Raw genomic sequence first — 20,229 nt, 5'->3', positions numbered from 1 at the left:
CTGTCACATACAGAGCCGCAGGGAGATCAGGGGTTTTGGGCGGTGCCCCCTGTCACACTGATCCTGGTGCCGGGAGGCATTTTACCCTTTTACTATATAGGATAGAGGCCTGGTGCACGGGTGGGGGCCGGGTGGTTTGCCTTGAAGGGTGTCCTGAATCAGGGTGGGGGTCCCCACTGGGGTGCCTGGCCAGCCTGGGTGAGAGGATGATGGCTGTTTGCAGCTGGTCACACACCCTTCAGGGTGGGGATCCACCCTGGGGTGCCTGGCCAGTCTGGGTGAGGGGCTGAGGGCTGTTTTCAGGTTGGCGGGTGACTGAAGCTCCCAACTGCCCCTTTTTTTCTTTTTTCTTTATTCTGGGCCAGCTTTTGCTCAGGCTCCAGCTCTGAGGCCTCTGCTGCTGAAAGCAGGTATCTGGTTTGTTTGGGTTCTATATTCGAAACACTGTATCAACTCCAGCTCTGAGATCCTGGCTGGCTGAAAGCAGGTTTCTGGGGTTTTGTTTAGCTTCTATATTTGTAACAATGTTTCAAACTGCAAGCTCAGATGCTGGCAAGGCAGGCGGGGAACATTGGTTTCCTCCGTCACTGAAGCAAGCAAGCCTCATGTTAGCTTCAAGCTTCCTGGCTGCCGGCCGCCATGTTGGCTGGCAGTTAATTTGCATATCTTGCTGATTAGCCAATGGGAAGGGTAGCGGACATACGCTAATTACCATGTTTGTCTTTTATTAGATAGGATAAGGCGTTCTGAGAAATTTGCGTACATTTTTGGCATCCTTAAAGTAGGAAGATGGTCTGGTGAAATGTATATTTGTTTTTAGTGTCATTATAAAATATAAATTTGAATGAAATTTTTTTTGAATATCATTCATGGATATTTGGGTTTGAAAATGTCAATAGTATTTGATATAAGAGAGTCTCCAATATAAACCTGGCCACATCACATAAAAATTACATTAAAACTTACAATTATCTCATATTTTAAAAATAGACATTCAATATCCTTCCCAGAGTTATACTAGAAAATATAGAGTATTTAATTTACGATGAGGGTCAGAATAAATTCTACATTGGTGGATTCCAAATCAAATTTTATCTGTTTAAATATTTTCCTTAACATAACTACCAGGATATTTTTTTAAAATATATTTTATTGATTTTTTACAGAGAGGAAGGGAGAGAGATAGAGAGTTAGAAACATCAATGAGAGAGAAACATTGATCAGCTGCCTCCTGCACATCTCCCACCGGGGATATGCCTGCATCCCAGGTACATGCCCTTGACTGGAATCGAACCTGGGACCTTTCAGTCCGCAGGCTGACGGTCTATCCACTGAGCCAAACCGGTTTCGGCACTAACAGGATATTTTTATATTTTTCTAAAATTGATATTTTTTTGGTGTTTATTTTTTGTTTGTTTTTTTTTAGAAAAGATGTATTAGCATCATTAACATTACAGAAGAATACTAGAAAATAAATTGGAGTATGGCTAGATCTACACACTGTAGAAAATAATTTTTAACTTCAAAGGGTAGAAAACTCCTTCCTTCTGGTAAAAACTCATTTCATAGCTAATTTCAAATTCCCTTGTCCCTATAAATTTTCTATTGCATCTAAATAAGATAGTTAACATATAAGCAGGGAGAGAAAACTTATCCTTGAATTCTTTTAGTCAGAACTTTTATATTGCAATATGGTGATCAGTGTTACCTAGTTTCATTCTAAAATCAGGTAGGCTAGGGAATTTTTAGAATGGTTAAAGTAAGTATAGCATGAATATTTTAAAAAAATATAATCTCAAACTCTCAATACTGTTATATTCATTGCATTTATCTGGGTTTCTGAAATTAAAATAGCACATTTTGAAACTAAAATGTCTTGGCCTATTTAAACCGTTTGCCAGTTATAACTTTTCTATATATAGATTACAATTTTATTGAGTATTGGAGCATGAATTGCCTTTATAAATATATAGCTTAATATGAACTGTGATCCTAGAAACTGGAAATGTTACTTGTATGTGATGAAAGCAAGTTTTGGTGGCTGTATGTTTAGATTTATGTCTTATTTTGAATATATGAAATGCTTATTATGCTTCTTCACTGTGTTTCGTTTAACTGCAAGTAGTCTGGAAAAGAAGTCTCAAATTGAAAACAAACAAACTGGTAATACTGTATAAAACAATAGTTTTGCAAAATAATGTCATTGGGAAAATGAGGAACACAAAAACTTTTACCTTGATAAACTCATTTCCATATCAGCCATTGTAACAGTGTACCATTGTTTCTCTACCTGCATTGCACTCAAGTCACCATTTTTTAAATCATATATAATGTATCTTTTCCATAATTTACTGACATGACTATTGCTGAAAAATAATATTTTCAGCATTTGTATTTAGATTTTGAGAGCCTATTTTTATTTTCATGTAATTACCCTAACCTTTTATTTCTTGTCATTCTTAATAGAACAACAGCTAGCTTTTCCCTCCTATTCATTCTTCCTTTCCTCCTTATGAATCTCTGGCAACCAGTGATATTTTTACTTTTCCTAGTTTTGCCTTTTCCAGAATATCATACTTGCATATGAAGCCTTTTCAGACTGACTTTTTCATTTTGCAATATATATTTAAGGTTCCTTTAAGTCAGAGGTTCTCAACCTGTGGGTCGTGACCCCTTTGGGGGTTGAACGACCCTTTCACAGGGGCTGCCTAAGACCATCGGAAAACACATATATAATTACATAATGTTTTTGTGATTAATCATTATGCTTTAATTATGTTGAATTTGTAACAATGAAATTGGAGGTCACCACAACATGAGGAACTGTATTAAAGGGTCTCAGCATTAGGAAAGTTGAGAACTGCTAAGACTTTTTTATGGCATGATAGCTCATATATTTTTATCACTGAATAATATTCCATCATGTCAACATAACACTGTTTATTAGTTCACCTGTTGATGGACATCTCAGTTGCTTCCAATGTTTGGCAATTATGAATAAAACTGCTATAAACATTGTGTGTAAGCTTTTGTTTAGACATAGTTTTCAGCTCATTTGGGTAAATACCAAGGAATGTGATTGCTGAATCATATGGTAAGAGTATGTTTACTTTGAAAGAAACTGCCAAAGGGGCTGCACCCATTTTTGCATTCCCACTAACAATAAATGAGAGTTCCAGTTGCTGCACATCTTATCAGTGTTTGGTGTTGTCAGAGTTTTGAATTTTAGCCATTCTAATAGGTGCATAATTATAGCTCGTTCTTTAAATTTGCAGTTAAATAAAGATTGAATTTTGTCTCCCCAATTTCATATGTTGAAGTCCTAATTCCCAGTACCTCAGAACATGTCTTTATTTGGGGATAGAGTCCTCACAGAGTTAGTCAATTTAAAGTGGGATCATTACAGTGGGTCCTAATCCAATGTGACTGGTGTCTTTATAAAAAAGGGAAATTTGGACACAGAGATATGCATACAGGGAGAATGCCTGGGAACATGAAGACTGCCATCTATAAGCCAAGAATTGAGGCCTGGAATCTGATCCTTCCCTCACAGCCCTCAGAAGGAACCAACCCTGCCAACACCTTGATTTCGGATTTTTAGCCTCCAAAACTGTGAGACAGTTTCTGTTGTTTACTTCATCCAGTTTATGGTACTTTGTGTTGCCAGCCCTAAAAAAACTAATACACTTTCCATATGACTTCAGCATCTTTTCATATGCTTAGATGTCATCAGTTGCATTTTTTGGTGTTTGATCAGATCTTTTGCCCATTTTTTAAATTGGATTGTTTGTTTTCTATTTGTTGAATTTTAAGAGTTCTTTGTATATTTAGGTTACTAATCCTTTATCAGATACGTGTTTTGCAAATGTTTTCCTCCCCATCATAGTTTGTTTTCTCATTCTCCTAACAGTGTTTTTTTGTAGAGCAGAAGTTTTTAATTTTATTGAAATCTAGTGATCATTTTTCCTCTTACATGAATTATGCTTTTAATGTTATACCTATAAAGTCATTGTCAATCCCGATGTTACCTAGATTTTTTTTTTATTCTCAGAGTCTTATAGCTTTCTTTGTCTTTGATCCCTTTGAGCTAATCTTATGAATGGTTTATTGTTTGCATCTAGATTTATTTTTATTTTATTGCATGTGGATGTCCAGTTGTGCCAGCACCATTTGTTGAAAAGGCTGTTCTTCAACATTGAATTTTATTTGTCATGTGTCAAAGATCAGTTGATTATATTTGTGTGGTTTTATTTCTGGACTATTCTCTTCCTACTTTGATTACTGTAACTTTATAATAAGCATTGAAGTCAGATGGTGTCAGTCTTCCAACTTGGTGCTTGCCCTTCAATACTGTGTTGACAATTTGGCTAACATTATTTACTAACAGTGAACACGTATATTTGTATTACTTGAGTCTGTATGATTTTTTTACACTTTATAACTGATATTCTTATATCATATGAAAAAGTGGACTAGAAAAAAGCCATAAATATAGAACCTAGTTTTATAATTTTGACTCCCATTACTTTCTCTTTATTATGCTGAATCTCTGAGGACTGACTTATAAAGTATATGTTTAATATACATGGCATAATTTAGGATGATGAGTGATTATAAAAATAAGAGGAACATTACATAAAGAATTATAAACATCAAAATTATAGGATGCTGTATTATCTAAAAATATGATAATTTATTTAGCCTTACAATAAAAGTTTATTGTTTGTTCACAAACACACAAAACTAGACACAAAAATGGAAAAAAATCATCATATTTTCACATGCATGGATCTATACATGAGTGCACTGGTATGTTTGCAATCATGAGTCAAATTAAAAGTCTGGCATATAAATATGACATTTAAACAGAGATAAGATTATGTACAACTTGGTCACATAAAATACTGATACTTTAATTTATTAAAAAAAATATACTTGAGCCCAGCTGGCATGGTTCGGTGGTTAAGCCTCAACCTATGAACCAGGAGGTCATGGTTCGATTCCTGGTCAGGGCATATGCCCAGGTTGTGGGCTCCATCCCCAGTAGGGGGTGTGCAGGAGGCAGCCGATCAATGATTTTTTCTCTTCATCAATGTTTCTCTCTTTTCCTTTCCCTTCCTCTCTGAAATAAATAAATAAATAAATAAATAAATAAATAAATAATTTATTTATTTATTTTAGGGAAGTCCCATCAAATATTAATTTAAATATCAAATTACTGGAAAGAGCATGACTCGGTTTAGGGGAAAGTCCCAAGTTATTAAACTATGAATCAGAGCAGAGTTTTCTCTAAAATTGTTTTTAGATTATTCCAATATGAATATTGAAAGTGTTCTTTAACACAAACCTTCTGATTTGTTTTTTTCTTTTTCTGCGTTTTCCTTCCTTGGGGCCTATTGTGCGTCAGGCTTCTAGTTTGGTGTTTTATTTAGGGGATTTTATTTTTAACTTCTATACAACATAGTGTTCTTCACAAATGTATAAAATAATGTATATTTGTTAGTATTTGTAATAAGACCTATTATTTGTAAATGTTCAGAATATTTCTGTAACTTTTATGCAAGGATAAAATATAAGGAATTCCTTGTAAAACAATCATTAGTTATCTAATTATCAGTTTTTAAAAATAAGAATAGGATAATGCAGGCAGTCAGCTAGATTTTTGTAGAATGTTTTAGAAAGAGAAAGTCAAAAGCAACCATGATATGGTTTTCTTTTTCTCCAATATGACCTTTGCTTATTGTTGGTCAAATCAGTTATTGTGTTGCTTTACTCATCACAAGAAAATGTTATACCTTTCTGGACAGTTCAGAAGATATGTTCAATCTTACTTTAATCTAGTAAAGTCAGTTGCATCTGACTAGTTTGAATTTTTACCTCAGAGCCTAATTTAAAACTTAACTTTTCTGTTTCTACTTGTGCTGCTTAGGCCCTCCTAGGATCTTGGAGTGTGGAAAGGGTTGAATCTAGTCAGTCACTCTGCTAACTCCAGTGAACCAAGAGTGATTTGCTCTTTCATTTATATTTCAGTTTTCATCCTGGGTGTTGAGCCTAGAAGAGAAATGGAAAGGGGACAAAGGCTCTCTTAAGTGACACTTTTGTTTTCTTTTTTCATTCTGCTTTTCTGCCTAGCACTGACTAGACCTCATGCCTTTGGCGGGGAAAGAAAGACAAATGCTAGATCTCTGATGCAACATATGTACAAAACATTTTTGGAGGATAAGGTGTTTTTGGAAGGTTACACTTTCCCGTTCTGGCTTGCTTTTTCTACTCTTTCTCCATTTCTACCTTTGTAGTATACCCATAGCCTCTGGCTGTTGGGGTCCCCATTGTTTGGAGGCTCAAGTCCAGCTGCTTTCAAAGCCAAGACATTCTTTGCTATTGCAGATGACTCCAGTTCTCTCTGCCCACGTTTCCAACTCCAGGTTATCGTTCCCTTCCCCTCAAATGGGCAATGGGAGGGAGAGTGAGCATGGGATAATAAGCAAGTCTCAACACAAGCTGAGGTCCAGATGAGAGATAAGATACCAGTCTTTCCTTCTTGATATTTTGGACCCATTCTTGCTTGATATGAACTCTTGGCAACAGCATTGTCCACCTACATTAAGTCAGTGCAGCAAATTCAGATGATTGCCTCATTCACCTTGGTATGGGATTGGTCAATGTGGGGTAAAGAGGAACTGAGAAAGGTAAAGATGTTTAAGTTATGGAGTAGTTGGCTACCACTTGTTTAGGCTATCTTCTGAATTAGTAATCTTGATTGATTATTCTTTGTTCTTACTCTTGGATTCTAATTACCAATCCCTGGACAATGGGAAAAGTCCCATCTGATATTCTATTATGTAAATTTTACCATAGTCTTGCTAATACTTCCATTCTTGGTGTCTACCATCAGTTCCACCATAATGGCTGATACCATACTTTTAAAAGATTAAATAAGTTATATCACTCCCCCAGTTAAAATTCTGCAGTTGCTTTCTCTAAACCACCCCCTCCCCCCCAAAATAACACCCCAAAGTCCTTATTATGGTCTCCAAGGCCCTGTGTGATCTGACCCCAAGTTAAAATTTGGATCACTTGTTCCTGATTCAGAGCTTTGATCTTCCTATTCCATCTGTCTGCATTATTCTTACCCCAGGTAGCCTGTGGACTCATTCCACATTATTTGGAAACGATTTCATTCAAATAAGGCAACTTCCTTAGCTTTTCTCTGATTTCTCTGTTAAAATAATATGTTTGTCACTCTCTTCCTATAACTGGGATATTTTTTTATTTAGGTGTGAATCATTTTCATACATTAATTATACTAGGCCCAGTGCCTGAAATTCGTGCATGGGTAGGATCCCTAGCCGGAGCCTCCCTTCCCCCGGCTGCAGGCCGGGGGGGGCCCCCCTTCACACCCGCCTTGGCCTGGCACTGCCCACTCACCTGCTCCGCCATTCCATGTGGGGGCCCATAGGGGCCAGCAGCGCCTCCATTGTCTCCCGCTGCCAGCTCCGCAGCTCGCAGACACCAGCCATGTTCTGCTCTGCCCCCTGGTGGTCAGTGCACGTCTACCTCCCAGTTGGTTAAACTCCCACCTGTAGGGACAATTTGCATATTAGCCTTTATTATATAGGAAATTTAGTAATTCACTTTTTATCTGTCTCTTTCATTAGCTTCCAAAGGGCAAGTCATTGGCATGTTTGTACATTCCTTTTTGCTCAGTGCCTAAAATGGGACCTGACCCACTGGAGAAAATTGAGTAAATAAATGGATGAGTGAATGAATGCTAGTTTCTATACTCAAATTTTAGAAATAGCTTTGACTTATCCCATAATTTTTATTCTTTAATGTTTTATATAGTGTATATATTTATTTCATTTTTAATAGATCTTTTATTATTCTTAACTATATATTCCCATTGCTTCCATCCCATTTGAACCACATCTCTAATTCATTTTTCATGCTGCTGCTAAAGTGATTTTTGTAAAATGCTTATCAAAATGCCATCCTTTGAAATAAAATTTTCCTTAGCATAATTGGGCCTATGCCTGTTGTCCTCCTCATTACCCCGGCATATACTCTATATTCTACTCATATCCTTTTTATTGTAGTTACTCTGAATGCTTATTATGCTTCTGTCTTCTGTTCTTTCACTTAAAGCTTATTCCCTTCGTTCTTACTGAAGTATATTTTATTAATGTGTGAATACATACAGTGTAACTGCTATCATGAGAAGACTCTACAAAAGGTTCTTTACATTTGAAATGATTGGAAATTAACTATGTAGTTGCATTATATGATATCGTTTCATACATATTACAAATCTTCTGTCTCTTCACTGAGTATCATTAATACTTGCTAATATTTCATTGGTCATTTTGATGAGTATTTACAGGTTACCACAGCCTTGAAGAGCACCATATACTGTTTTATAATACTGTTTATAATATTGTGAATTCATCTTAGAGGCAAGGTTAGTCTATATGTTTTAATTCAAGGATTCTTTTTTAAAGGATGTTATCTGTGAATATTTCTTGTGTCTGTTACCTTCAGAAAACTAACCTGAAGAGTAAGGAAAATGATTTATAAAAGTAAAAGTGTTACTTGTATAGCCTTTTCAGAAAATGTGATCTATTGATAGATCCTTCAATTTTAGTTTTGTTTGTTTGTATGTATTGTGTGAATGAAAGGAGAGACAGGTAAAGGAAATTAAATTCTTTTATATAAACTATTGAAGCAAATAAAACAAATGCTTTACGTACCTGTACCTGTTCTGAGTAAGTGCGGCATCATACAAGGGATCAGTGGGCTTTTTGGGAAATGTAGACTCTAGGAGTATGAAGCAGTATTCTAAAATGTGTATGTAACATTTTGATATGTAAATAATGCAGAACTATATAGCTTATAATATTGGTCCTTTTTGAGAAGACACAGCTAAATAAATCTAGAAGCTACAACTCAATAAAACTAACATGAAGTTATATAGCAGTAAACATAGATGGGACTCTGTAAGAAAGTGTTGGTTGTTTGAGGCAACTCTTTTGAACAATTATTACTATTACTGATAATAATAGGTTAATTATTGTACCATGTAAGTTATTGCATTTAGTTGTTGGAACATCCTTGTGTCTGTTACTCATTTTACATAAGAAGAAACAGCCACTCAGAGTTAGCCATTTAATAAGTGATTTACTGCTACTTACTCAATTGAGTGTCTTCATGTCACTTATCAGTAGCCTTTTGAGATTATGACAAAAACTTATGGCCCATTTTCTATAAAAATCTATGAACCTGTATAATATGTCTATATTTTCATATGCAATTTTGCAGAATTCCTGAGTTCCCTAAATTCCATACATGGAGCCCAGGTTGAGAATCCCTGATCTATGTCTTCTTTTAATAAAGAGTCTAGGGTACTCTGTACTTTCTTTTTCTTCTACCATCTCTTGTCACTCAAATGAAATATTTATGTATTGTATGCCTTATTCTGGAGAGAATTTAAAGCTGAAATTGTCAGCTATCTTTGACTACATTAAGTGTGTGCCAAAATAAATAAAGTCTGTTATGGCAAGTGAGATTGAGAAAAGTTTGACATATAGGACACTTTTTAGTGGTCCAGTTTGTTGGACTTTGCTTAGAGCACCCTCAATCTGTCAGGAACCTAAATGTGTTATTTTGAAGTAAATAGTTACCTCTTCAAAGTAGTATAAACATAGTGGCTGTGACCCTGAGATAGAAGATTAGAAAGAAAGATAGCTTAATTATTCAGTGATGTTTTTCAGAGAATAATTTGTGAGTTTTATCTTCTGATTACATCAAAGATAAGTAGAAATGGCGTTGTTATAGTAAAAGTAAAATGTAATTATTTTCTGTATTACTGAACTAACTTTATCATACACCAGGTTAACTCATTGTTTGGAAGGATGAAGACTGTATCTAGATTCTAACTCATTGTGACTTTGGAGAAGAGAACTTGTCATTTTATAATGGGATTACTATAAATCTTCATTATATGAAAACTAATATAACCGTTTCTAGTTTTTAGGACTAGTTATTCCATTGTGTGTTTTTCACATAAAGTAATTTACAGTTTCAGAATTTTTTTTTCTTTTTTATATATTTAATGTTACATATGATACAATTCTGATATCTCACCTATTTTGATTTTTTCCCTTGAATTGTCATTTAAAACAAAAGCATTAAATTAGCTGAACAGATTAAAGAATCTTATGTATACACTTGCCAGATTTGAAGTAAATTACTATAGAAATAATGATATAAATCCGTATATAAATGTTTAGTCTTAATTTTTTCAGCACAGATGTTTTAACACTGATTTATAGTTATGTTATGAATTGAATGACTGTATTTCTATTTTTTTCTTCAATCATTCTTAACATTCAACTTCTAAATGAATGGTAGCCCATCTGTGTAGGGCTCTTGTGATTGAATGATGTATTCTGTTTTGCAGTGGCACAGTTTTCAGACAGCCACTTTTGTTGTTAAATATTTTCATTTTCTATAGTACTTTTCATCCCTGTATATATGTACAGGAATCACTTCACCCACCACCGAATTGCAGCCACTTCTGAGGTGGAACGCAGCAACTGTTTAACAGCGCACTTTCCCCTAGGTGCTGACAGCTGCAGAAGAAATTGTACATGGTCCTGTACAGAAGGTATTTCTCCACTGTGCCATCTGCAGAGTGAAACTGACTAGGAGTACTACATAGACTGTAAGTTTTTTGTGTACCCACTCTAGACTGGAAAACCCAATAAGAGAGAATAACAAATAACTGGGAAGCACCATTTGAAAATGTATTGAGGTCAGTTAAACTTAGTGCTGCTCTCCTGGCTCTAAATTTTATGCTAAGGTCATCTAATTTGTGATTGGGACTGAACTAAATAATAAACAAATGGATGCACTCCTTGGATATTATTTTATTCTAAAAGCAAATGAAACTCAAATGTTTTTCTAAGTATTACACTTTTATTGAAACTTAGAAGAATGAGTGTGTTTTTTTAAATATTTTCAAATAACCAAACCCTTATTATATGAATTTAGAGCTGTGTTCTTAAAGTAGCAAATCAATGCATAATTCAACCGGAACATCCTAATTAGCTTTGCTTGCTGTGTTTTATGCCTTAGTTTTAATACTTTCAGTCTTTGGTGAAATTTTTGCCACAAAAATTTGAATCTAGTTTTTCTTTTCATTCTTTGTTTTGGAAACATCAATTTTGAATTTTTTTTTAACATATTGAAACAAAGACTGGGAGAGAAGAAATAGTAAATATTTGAACTTCCACTTAATGTATTTCAGTTTCTCTCTTCTATTCAATTATTTAATTATTTTCTTTTTTCCTTTGTAAAAGCAATTTTACAAGAGTGCTATCTTTAGTAATAGTGTGGCATTTTCATGCCTTAAAGGATAGGAAAATAACATTAGAAAGTGTGTCTCTTGTTAAATAATATGACATGGATTGTTACATTGTTTTGCCTTTTTTAGTCAATAGTATAATGTACTAGTTATCAATTGTTTTTTTAATTAATTTTTGTGTATCCAAAGACATTTCTATGACAAGAAATTAGGGTCTTAGTATTTACAGTCTTAGTCATATGAAATAGTGTCATTTGTTTTAGCTAATCTAAATTATATGTCATAAGTTAAATGATATTTGTATATATTTCTATACCTATAGATTCTCAATGAAAGCAGATAAAAGCCTCTCTGGGCCACAGTTTACATACTTGTAAAATGAGGTGGGTGGAAGAAATTATTTTCTAGAGACCCTTTCTGTAAGTGTTTTCTGTTCAATTCAGGGGTATAATTCTGTGTGTTTGGAATTGTACTTTACATTATGTAACCAAGATATTTTGGTGTAAGTGGTTCTGTTGAGTTAGAATATTATTTGCATTAATTAAATGGCAAGTGATAGAATTTTGGAGTCAAAATAAGAGATCTGACTTCCTACAAAGATTTTCAACTATTTCTAATTTTGTAGTGGCGTTATCCCATTCTTCTGATTTTTTTTGAGATTAAATAAAGTACAATTCTCAATATCTTGTTTATCACAGAAATATCAGATAAATTAGAAAAACTAGCCTTTATTTACACTCAGAGTAGAATGTAGGTAAATATTACCAAAAAAATTAATGCGTTTTCCCCTTTGCATAGACTTAATACTTCATTCAATAGTAAAAGCACTAAAGAAGTAAACTTAGTATTTGAAAGACTGTAATCTAGACATAATATAGTGTACCTATGTATCTCTAGCAAGAGGGTATTTTATGAATTAAATATGAAATATTTAACTTTCTATAATTGGTTCCTTTGCATTTTCTGCAAACAGTGTAATTGTAAGTATTGCGGAATTCCATTCATTTTATTAACCAAAGTAATCACACTTAACAGAATAGAGCAAATGTTTTGTATGGTTTTAAAAAATATTTTAGTGAAAAGATACAAACTCTAGTGCATATCTGAGTATATATTTTTCAATTATTCAAGGTATTTAATTATTTATTTACTTTTTTTTAATATATATTTTATTGATTTTTTACAGAGAGGAAGGGAGAGAGATAGAGAGTCAGAAACATCGATGAGAGAGAAACATCGATCAGCTGCCTCCTGCACATCTCCTACTGGGGATATGCCCGCAACCCAGGTACATGCCCTTGACCGGAATCGAACCTGGGACCTTTCAGTCCTCAGGCCGACGCTCTATCCACTGAGCCAAACCGGTTTCGGCTAGGTATTTAATTATTATATATTAGACCTTTGGTGGATGATGTACATTTCACAACTTATTGTATTCTATTTTTTAAAAATATATTTTATTGATTTTTTTACAGAGAGGAAGGGAAAGGGATAGAGAGTTAGAAACATCGATGAGAGAGAAACATCGATCAGCTGCCTCCTGCACACTCCCCACTAGGGATGTGCCCGCAACCAAGGCACTTGGAAACTTTCATTTTAATGGAATATACTGGTATATTATTTGAATTTAATATACATGTACAATTTTTATACCCCAAAATAAAGGAAAATGTTGGTTTTTAGTTAAATTGTATGTTTGGAACATTTACGTATTTTATTTAGAAATTATCCTCATTGCATAAAATATAGAAACCTAATATCTTCATTAGATTGTTTTTCAAGGGAGGGCTCTTCATCTTATTCTGAAGGACCAGACTTATAGTCAGGCTTATAATTAAACTTACTTTACTTACAATTTTGGAATTCAGAAATAATTACTAGATCAAGGGTAAATAGATCTTAATGAAAACTTTATTTTTTCACCCTCCCTCTTTATAATTTTCTATTTGAAATAGAAAAAAATAACCAAATGCATACATGGTAATATAAATTTTAAATACTTAATGATATGTACTTTGACCTCTATAGTTTTGGCAACTTCTAGCTTTCAGTTATAGGCTTTAAAAATAATTATTTTGGACCAACTGAAGAAATAATGAAAATGATGAGAAAATAAAAAGACATAATGAAACATATTTTGAGTATAGATTTTATACAACTTAAACTAATTTGAAAAACATACATTTTTAAATGGATATTTTAAAATTCTCAGATATTCTCAGTTTTACAAAATATATAATCTATTTTTTAAATTAGGGGCATATTTTTATATTTATCCCAATAATATTTTTAAAAATTCTTTTACCAAATTTGTGTGAACAAATTCTTATGATTTGATAAGGATATGAAAATTTTCAGGTGTTTTATTGTGAATAACAGGCAGATGATTTTGCAATTTAACATTAGGTGAACAGTTCTTTTTATACTAAATTGTTTATATTTGAGTAACTTCACTTAAACTTAGGATTCAGACATTATGTTTTATAATTCAAAATATAAACTAAGTCCATAGAACAATAAGTGCAGTTTGAATTTATATATTTTAGAAATAAATGTGAAAAGGTTCTTGCCTTCCAGATAACCTCAGGCAGATATATGGAGGTAAAATACTATATAATAATTTCATTTTTTTTGCTCATTTTATCTTATATAGCAGTTAATTCCTGCCTATTTTTATGAATTCTGCAGTTATTTATCAATATAAATTGAATTAGTTGAAAATTTTAAATGTTTGTTTGCAACAAGAACTTTTGATGCCACAAATCTTTTTTATCTTTAATTCTAAATTAATAAGCATTATTACTTAAAAATTTACCTTGAACGCTGAAATCTCTCTGTGTTATGGGTAAAGTAAGTGTGTGTGTGTGTGTTTGTGTGTGTGTCATCTCCCTAATGTATTTTCTGATTTAGAATCCTGGCTGCCTCTTTGTAGCTGTTTAATTAAGTGTAAATATTTCATAACTTTAAGGGTTTTTCTTATCTGTTAATTGTGAATTATTATACCTACCTCACAGGGTTGTTGTGAGGAAAAAACAATGTGAAAGAGTGCTTAGTCTATACCAATATGTTAGTATATGAAAAATTAGTATTGTCCTTAAGATAAAAGTCCAAATTTCCTAATTAGACATGTGATCTGGTTCCTCCTTATGTCCCCGTCTTCATTTCATTTCTTTCCTTGCAAACTGCATGTATTTATTGGTTGATACTAAACTTGTTGCAGTTTCCGGAATATGTTATACTTTCTTTGGGCCTTTGTCTTCCTTCATCACTTACACCCATCCATCCCTGGGGTTCTGTCATCTCTATAACTCAACCTCTTCCCTCAGGTTTCACTTTAGATTTCTTCTTAAAGTGTTTCCTATGCCTTCTTCTCCAATATACTTTTGTTAGATTACCCTTCTATTTAATCCTGTTGTTTGCTTACTCCTGTTCTGGTAGTTAGCACATGCGAAGAAACTGCCTTTGCATGTGTCCTTTGTAAATTTTTTGAGGGTGAAGTCTGCCTTTAACTTCTTTTCCCCAGTACTTAACAGAGTTCCTGCAACTCAGAAAACGAATTAATATTTTATAAATAGATGTAGGTTCCCCCGAAATGAACTAAAAACATATAATTATATAATTAGTACTCTTTAAAAAATAACTTTAATTCTCCTATATTTATAGAATAGATTTCAGACTCAATAATCGTATCAAAATGTGGCTTTTTAATCAGACTGCTTTGCCCACCATTTACTACTTTTACGGGATTTGTTAAAAGAGATGAGCTCACTAGTGTGCAAGCAGAAGTTTACTTTATTATTTCCTGTCACTTGTACCTGAAATACCAATCTAAATATTATTTTCTGCTCTTTGATAAAAGCTGTTCAAGTGTCTTTATCTCTTCTGGATTCTTTATCTTACTTGTCTGGGTTTAGCAAAGACTCCCACTGTTTGGGGATAACCCAGTTGTAATTCCTTGTTGTAGTGGTTAGTTACTTTGTCTTCTTTTGATTATCCTCCTTAGTCTGTGACTTTCTGGTTTACCTCCAGCCTCTTTCTTCTGGGGTTATCTTGTTCCTTTTGTAGTCCTCTGAGTAGAGTTCCCTTAAAAATGCCCCAGTGCTATTTTTCCCCCCTAGGGGGTTCTTATCTGTCCCATGGGAAAATAACTCCACAAACTCTGGAATGGAACTTCTGGACATTTCTAAGCCCAGAGTGAGGTCATCATGCCTTCTAGTCTTAAGATTTTCTTCAGGCTAAGTCCAGTTTTTATACCAATCTTTTAGTGTTCTGTAAAAAAACACACACACACAAAAAACACAAAAACACAAAAGTCCAAACTCTGAGTGAATCACTGTTTTATTTCTTCCTCACACAAATATAAGTTCCCTTTCTCCAGTATATGCTTACCTTTTTTATATGAGTGATAGTCTAAAGGATGCCTGACCCAGTCTTTCTAAGTTACATATATGATCTTTCACCTGAATTCTAGTACTTGGATCATTGTTCTTAGCACTGGGTCCTTGTCTAAAACTAAGACAAGGAAAACTTCCCATTTTAACATTCTGTTATATCCACTTAACACTGAGGCCACAAGGGTCACCTTGCATTCTTTGAATTTCTATGAATGTTCATCCATTTCTACTTTCCATGCCTTGTCTGATGCTCTTGTGGGAGTGTGGAATATCCTTGCTATCTTTTCCTCCTAATGAATCCTATCCAATCTTTGGTGCTCAATTTAGGTGAAGTCTTCATTGGTTTAGCTGTTAGAAATAAATAATTCTTTCTACTGTGTTCTGTGTTCTAATACTGTACATTTAAAAGTGTTATTGTATAATCTGTAAGTATGTCTGTCTCCCTGACTAGATTGTGAGCATTTTTGAGACAGCCACTGACTTATTTATTGGTGAATCCCCCTTACTGCTAGTCTCTGTTACATGTTCAGAGCATTATTTGCTGAATTAATGAATCTTTCCTGAAACCTGAGATTAAAGTTTACAAAATTATTATTGAGTAATTAATTTTCCATTTTTATTTCCATCCTTATTCCTAAGGGGGCAAGAAATAGTTTATATGCCTCTGATTTTGTTTATTTGTTAGTTTTTAACACAGTCGTATTGATCTTCATCCATTCTTTGGCAAGCTCCTTTTAGGCTTTAGTTCTGTTTTGGTACAGTTGATTTTCTTTTATTTTCTCTGCGTCTCATTATTTTTCTTTTTAGTTTTATTATACTTGATGGAGTTAACTATGATAAATAAGGAAAACCAGGTATACCAAGCAGGTTCATATTGAAAATAAAAAATAATAATAAAATGAACATTTTATTCACAATTTTTTATTATAGGATACTTTCTTTTTGAAATTCTTCCACATTTCAAATTGCATCACTAAATATAGTCAGAAATGGCTAAAAAGCAAACTGTTCGTCACCAAGAACATTGGTTATAAGCTCCCCACCAGTAACACTAGAATAGAAAATTAAATTTTCTAATTTATAGTGTGTTGGAAATAAAATACTATTCAATCAGACTTAATTTTTGTTATTTTCTTTGATTTCTGTAAATAAGTTGCCTTAAATAATTTGAAGTGTAGCATTGAATATCTGTCATTCCTCAACGGAATAACTTAATGCAGTTTTTATTAGTGAAATTAAGTAAAAATTAGGATTCTTTAAATATATATGGTCAGGCAAATAAATAATAATTAGATTACTAAGGAATCAAAATAGCATTGTAAGTAGAGATAATTGAAAAATTTCTCTTATTTAATTTTTTTTTCTTGGGAAAGTACCAAATGATTACAGGTATTATATTAAGGTAAAATAGGAAAATATTTTTTCTTCAAATCAGATCATTAAAGTTTGAGAGAAGGTAAATTAATTTATGTTAAAATATCCCCGTAATTTTTCACTGTTTTATTCTCCACATTGCTATATGGACTACCTTATATAAAGTTTTTAAGAAAAATTTTACCTTATTTACTAACTTTCACCAATATTACTGGTGACATCTTAATATTTCATTTGTGATGATTTTATCCATTAACACTTATTGGCTTAGGAATTTTGATGAATGAAAATGTTAGGTGAAATGCTAAATATGGCAGATCTCAGAATCATTTGCATTTCAAGCAGTGTAGATGCCAAGAATTTTAATGTATACAATTACTTATATTTAGTCATTTCTTACACTAGTGCACTTTTGTTTCTGTGTTTTGATAACAGTGAACAAACTATAAATTATGACCAAGTGATTCTCAGTTTTAGTTATCAATAAACACTGTTTATTCCTGTTAGTTTACTCACTCTCCAACCATTGCAGTAACTCAGACATTCTATTTGCCTCACTAAATTTGTAACATTAATTACTCATGTATTTTTCAGTTAGTTTAAGTTGAATATTGTTATATGAAGAAAGTTCAGTATTAGAAGAACAAAATTCTGTTTTTCTAAGTTTTTGTGAGCATACTTGGGAACACTATAATCCAGAGAGTTTTTAAGAAGCATCTGGTATATATTGCTAACAATTATCAGGTAGGAACAGTAATGCTTAAAAATATAGTTTTTCAATATATATTATCTGAAACATACTTCATTTTTAAATATTATTTTTTTCCCTTTTAAATGACTATTTTTCAATTGTAATACTGTATGACTTATTTTAGAAATATTTTTTAATGGGGCAAGTGAAATATTTTAAAAGATAAATGGTAACAAACCTTAAACTTAATCAGAAACCTAGTTCTTTATTTTATACTTAATCCCAGAGAGGGCTTGTGTGCAAAATACCTTACTCATATTATGGATATAAGTGAAATAAGGAAATTGGCTGTAATAAATTTTTATTATGCTTCTCTCTGGAATTTTAACTTCACATTTTTTTCCTGTGCTGCAGGTTATGACAGATTCAGCATGTCTGAAATCAAACCAAATCTTTAGTCCTCAATTCTCATTCAGCCTCCCAACAACAATCATTCTTGTTATGGCTTCACCATGTACCTTGTGATGCAGGGTCAAAATAATATCCCTCCTCTTTGAATTGATTGTTATCCTATTATTTCCACTTCCTCATTTTTTTGCTTTTATTTACCTTTTTACTTTCCATGCAGAATAATCTCAGTAAATCCTTACTTAAGTCTCCAACCCAGCTTCCATTTCCACTAAGAATCTGATTTATTCTAGTAAGAGGATACAATGACCACCTAAGAGTATCGGCTGTATTTTAATGTTCCCTGTTCTAGAACTTTATAGATAACCTAATTTTCCGCCTTGCCTCTTATTATATAGTCTTCGAAGATGATCACTGGTTTCTGAAAATTTTTATTTTTGAAGGTGCTATTTCATATCAGACTGAATTTGAATATGTGCTTATTCTGTTTTTTAGAGTATTTTATAAAATTATTTGAATGAATGTTATTGTTATAAAGAAATAAGAAAATCTTTAAATGTGTTCTCTTAAAAATTCTTTTCAGTCTATCATTTTGAATATTTGGATTAATGTAATCACATTTTCTGTCACTCCTCTTTCTTTTAGTGTGTATGTGTGTATATTTTTATATGTATGTCATCTATTTATGCCCAGGTAATGTATATACAAAAGAGCTCTTAATTTTATTAACTTACTTTTAAAAAATCGAATGTCCTAATTCTTTGAAGATGTAAGTTGTCAAGAGTGTTTAATTTTATTATGGCTTCTATAAAATAAAGTATGAAATCTAAATTTGCTTTAACTGTTTTCTAGTTTTTTCTATATTAGGTTAGCATACATTACTTTTATACCCTACTATATGATATCTATTCATAGTTATAATTTAATATAATTAAAATTCTATTATTTGTATAGTATTCTATTATTACTATTCATTCATTCATTCATTCATTCATTCATTCAATACTAACTGCTAAGTGCAAAGAACTGTCCTACATGCTGGGAATACAGAAAGTCTCTGATCTCATGGAGTTTTATATTTCTGTAAGTGAAGAGAATTACATAAATATATAACACTAAAAATACATAATTTTAGGTAAACATAAATAGTATAAAGGAAATAAGTGCACTTGATAACAAGAGTTGTGGAGTAGTATACTTTAGCTAGGATAGCAAGAGCAAACATCTCAAAGAAGAGATATTTGAGTTGAGCTCTCAATGATTAGGAGAAAGAAAATCACATTCCAGGCCTCAGGAATAGCAGACAAAGACCTGGATCTGAATGAATTTAGCATGTTCAGAAAAAAAGAAATGCTGTATGTGTTGAGCATTGTTAGAGAGAGTGTGTAGCAGGCAGTGAGGTTTTTTATATAATGTTGGAGCCAGATCAAGTGGACCATAGCAAGGAGTTAAAATTTTAGTATTGTTAGACTGTGAAGACATTGGGCGCTCAAATGTTAGGATGGTTAAAACTGAGGAAATCTTTCTTCCCGCTGTGTAGAAAGGCATGGGGGAATAGAAAAGGTAATTATTAGGAAGTTATTGAGGTAATCACAGAAATTATGGTGATTTAGGGCTTTTTGTTCTAGAAATGATGAGAGGTAGAATATTTTAGAGGAGCACTGTTAAATCTGTGAATGGATTAGAAATGGTGTAATCAACAGTATCAGGCATAATTAAATACTAACTGCTCTTTGAAGATAGAATTTAATGGACATACACTTTTCCATGGTAAAAATGTACCATAATTTATTTAAATTACACCTCTATTTTTGATTATTTAGTTGTTGTTTTTTTCATTTTTTGCCAGCATAAATAATCTTTTGTCATTTTTTTCAACTCACCATCATTGTACATTAATAATGAAAGGTAAAAATTTATATACTGCTATTTTAATTTGCGTACCTTTGATTACTAGCTAAGCTGAGATTTCAGTGTGTGTATTGCTTGACCAATTGTAT

The 20,229-nt window shown here is 32.8% G+C and overlaps 1 protein-coding gene across 9 annotated transcripts in view; it reads left to right on the top strand.

Annotated features, from left to right (window-relative positions):
- Positions 1-20,229, top strand: part of NOVA1 (NOVA alternative splicing regulator 1) — a 149,973-nt gene that overhangs the window by 37,603 nt on the left and 92,141 nt on the right. For 3 of the 9 annotated variants that reach the window (XM_059709589.1, XM_059709571.1, XM_059709580.1), the window contains one exon: positions 10,619-10,720. The exons of 4 other annotated variants lie outside the window; for them this stretch is intronic. The gene's annotated coding sequence lies outside the window, so the exon portion shown is untranslated. Of the gene's footprint in view, positions 1-10,618; positions 10,721-11,684; positions 11,746-20,229 lie in introns of all 9 variants that reach the window. 2 more of the 9 variants (XM_059709606.1, XM_059709598.1) reach the window with 1 other exon arrangement.

The sequence above is a fragment of the Myotis daubentonii genome, chromosome 1, assembly GCF_963259705.1.
Source record: "Myotis daubentonii chromosome 1, mMyoDau2.1, whole genome shotgun sequence".
Classification (NCBI taxonomy): Eukaryota; Metazoa; Chordata; class Mammalia; order Chiroptera; family Vespertilionidae; genus Myotis; species Myotis daubentonii.
Note: the sequence above shows the minus strand (reverse complement) of the source record. Positions and strands in the feature narration are given on the sequence as shown.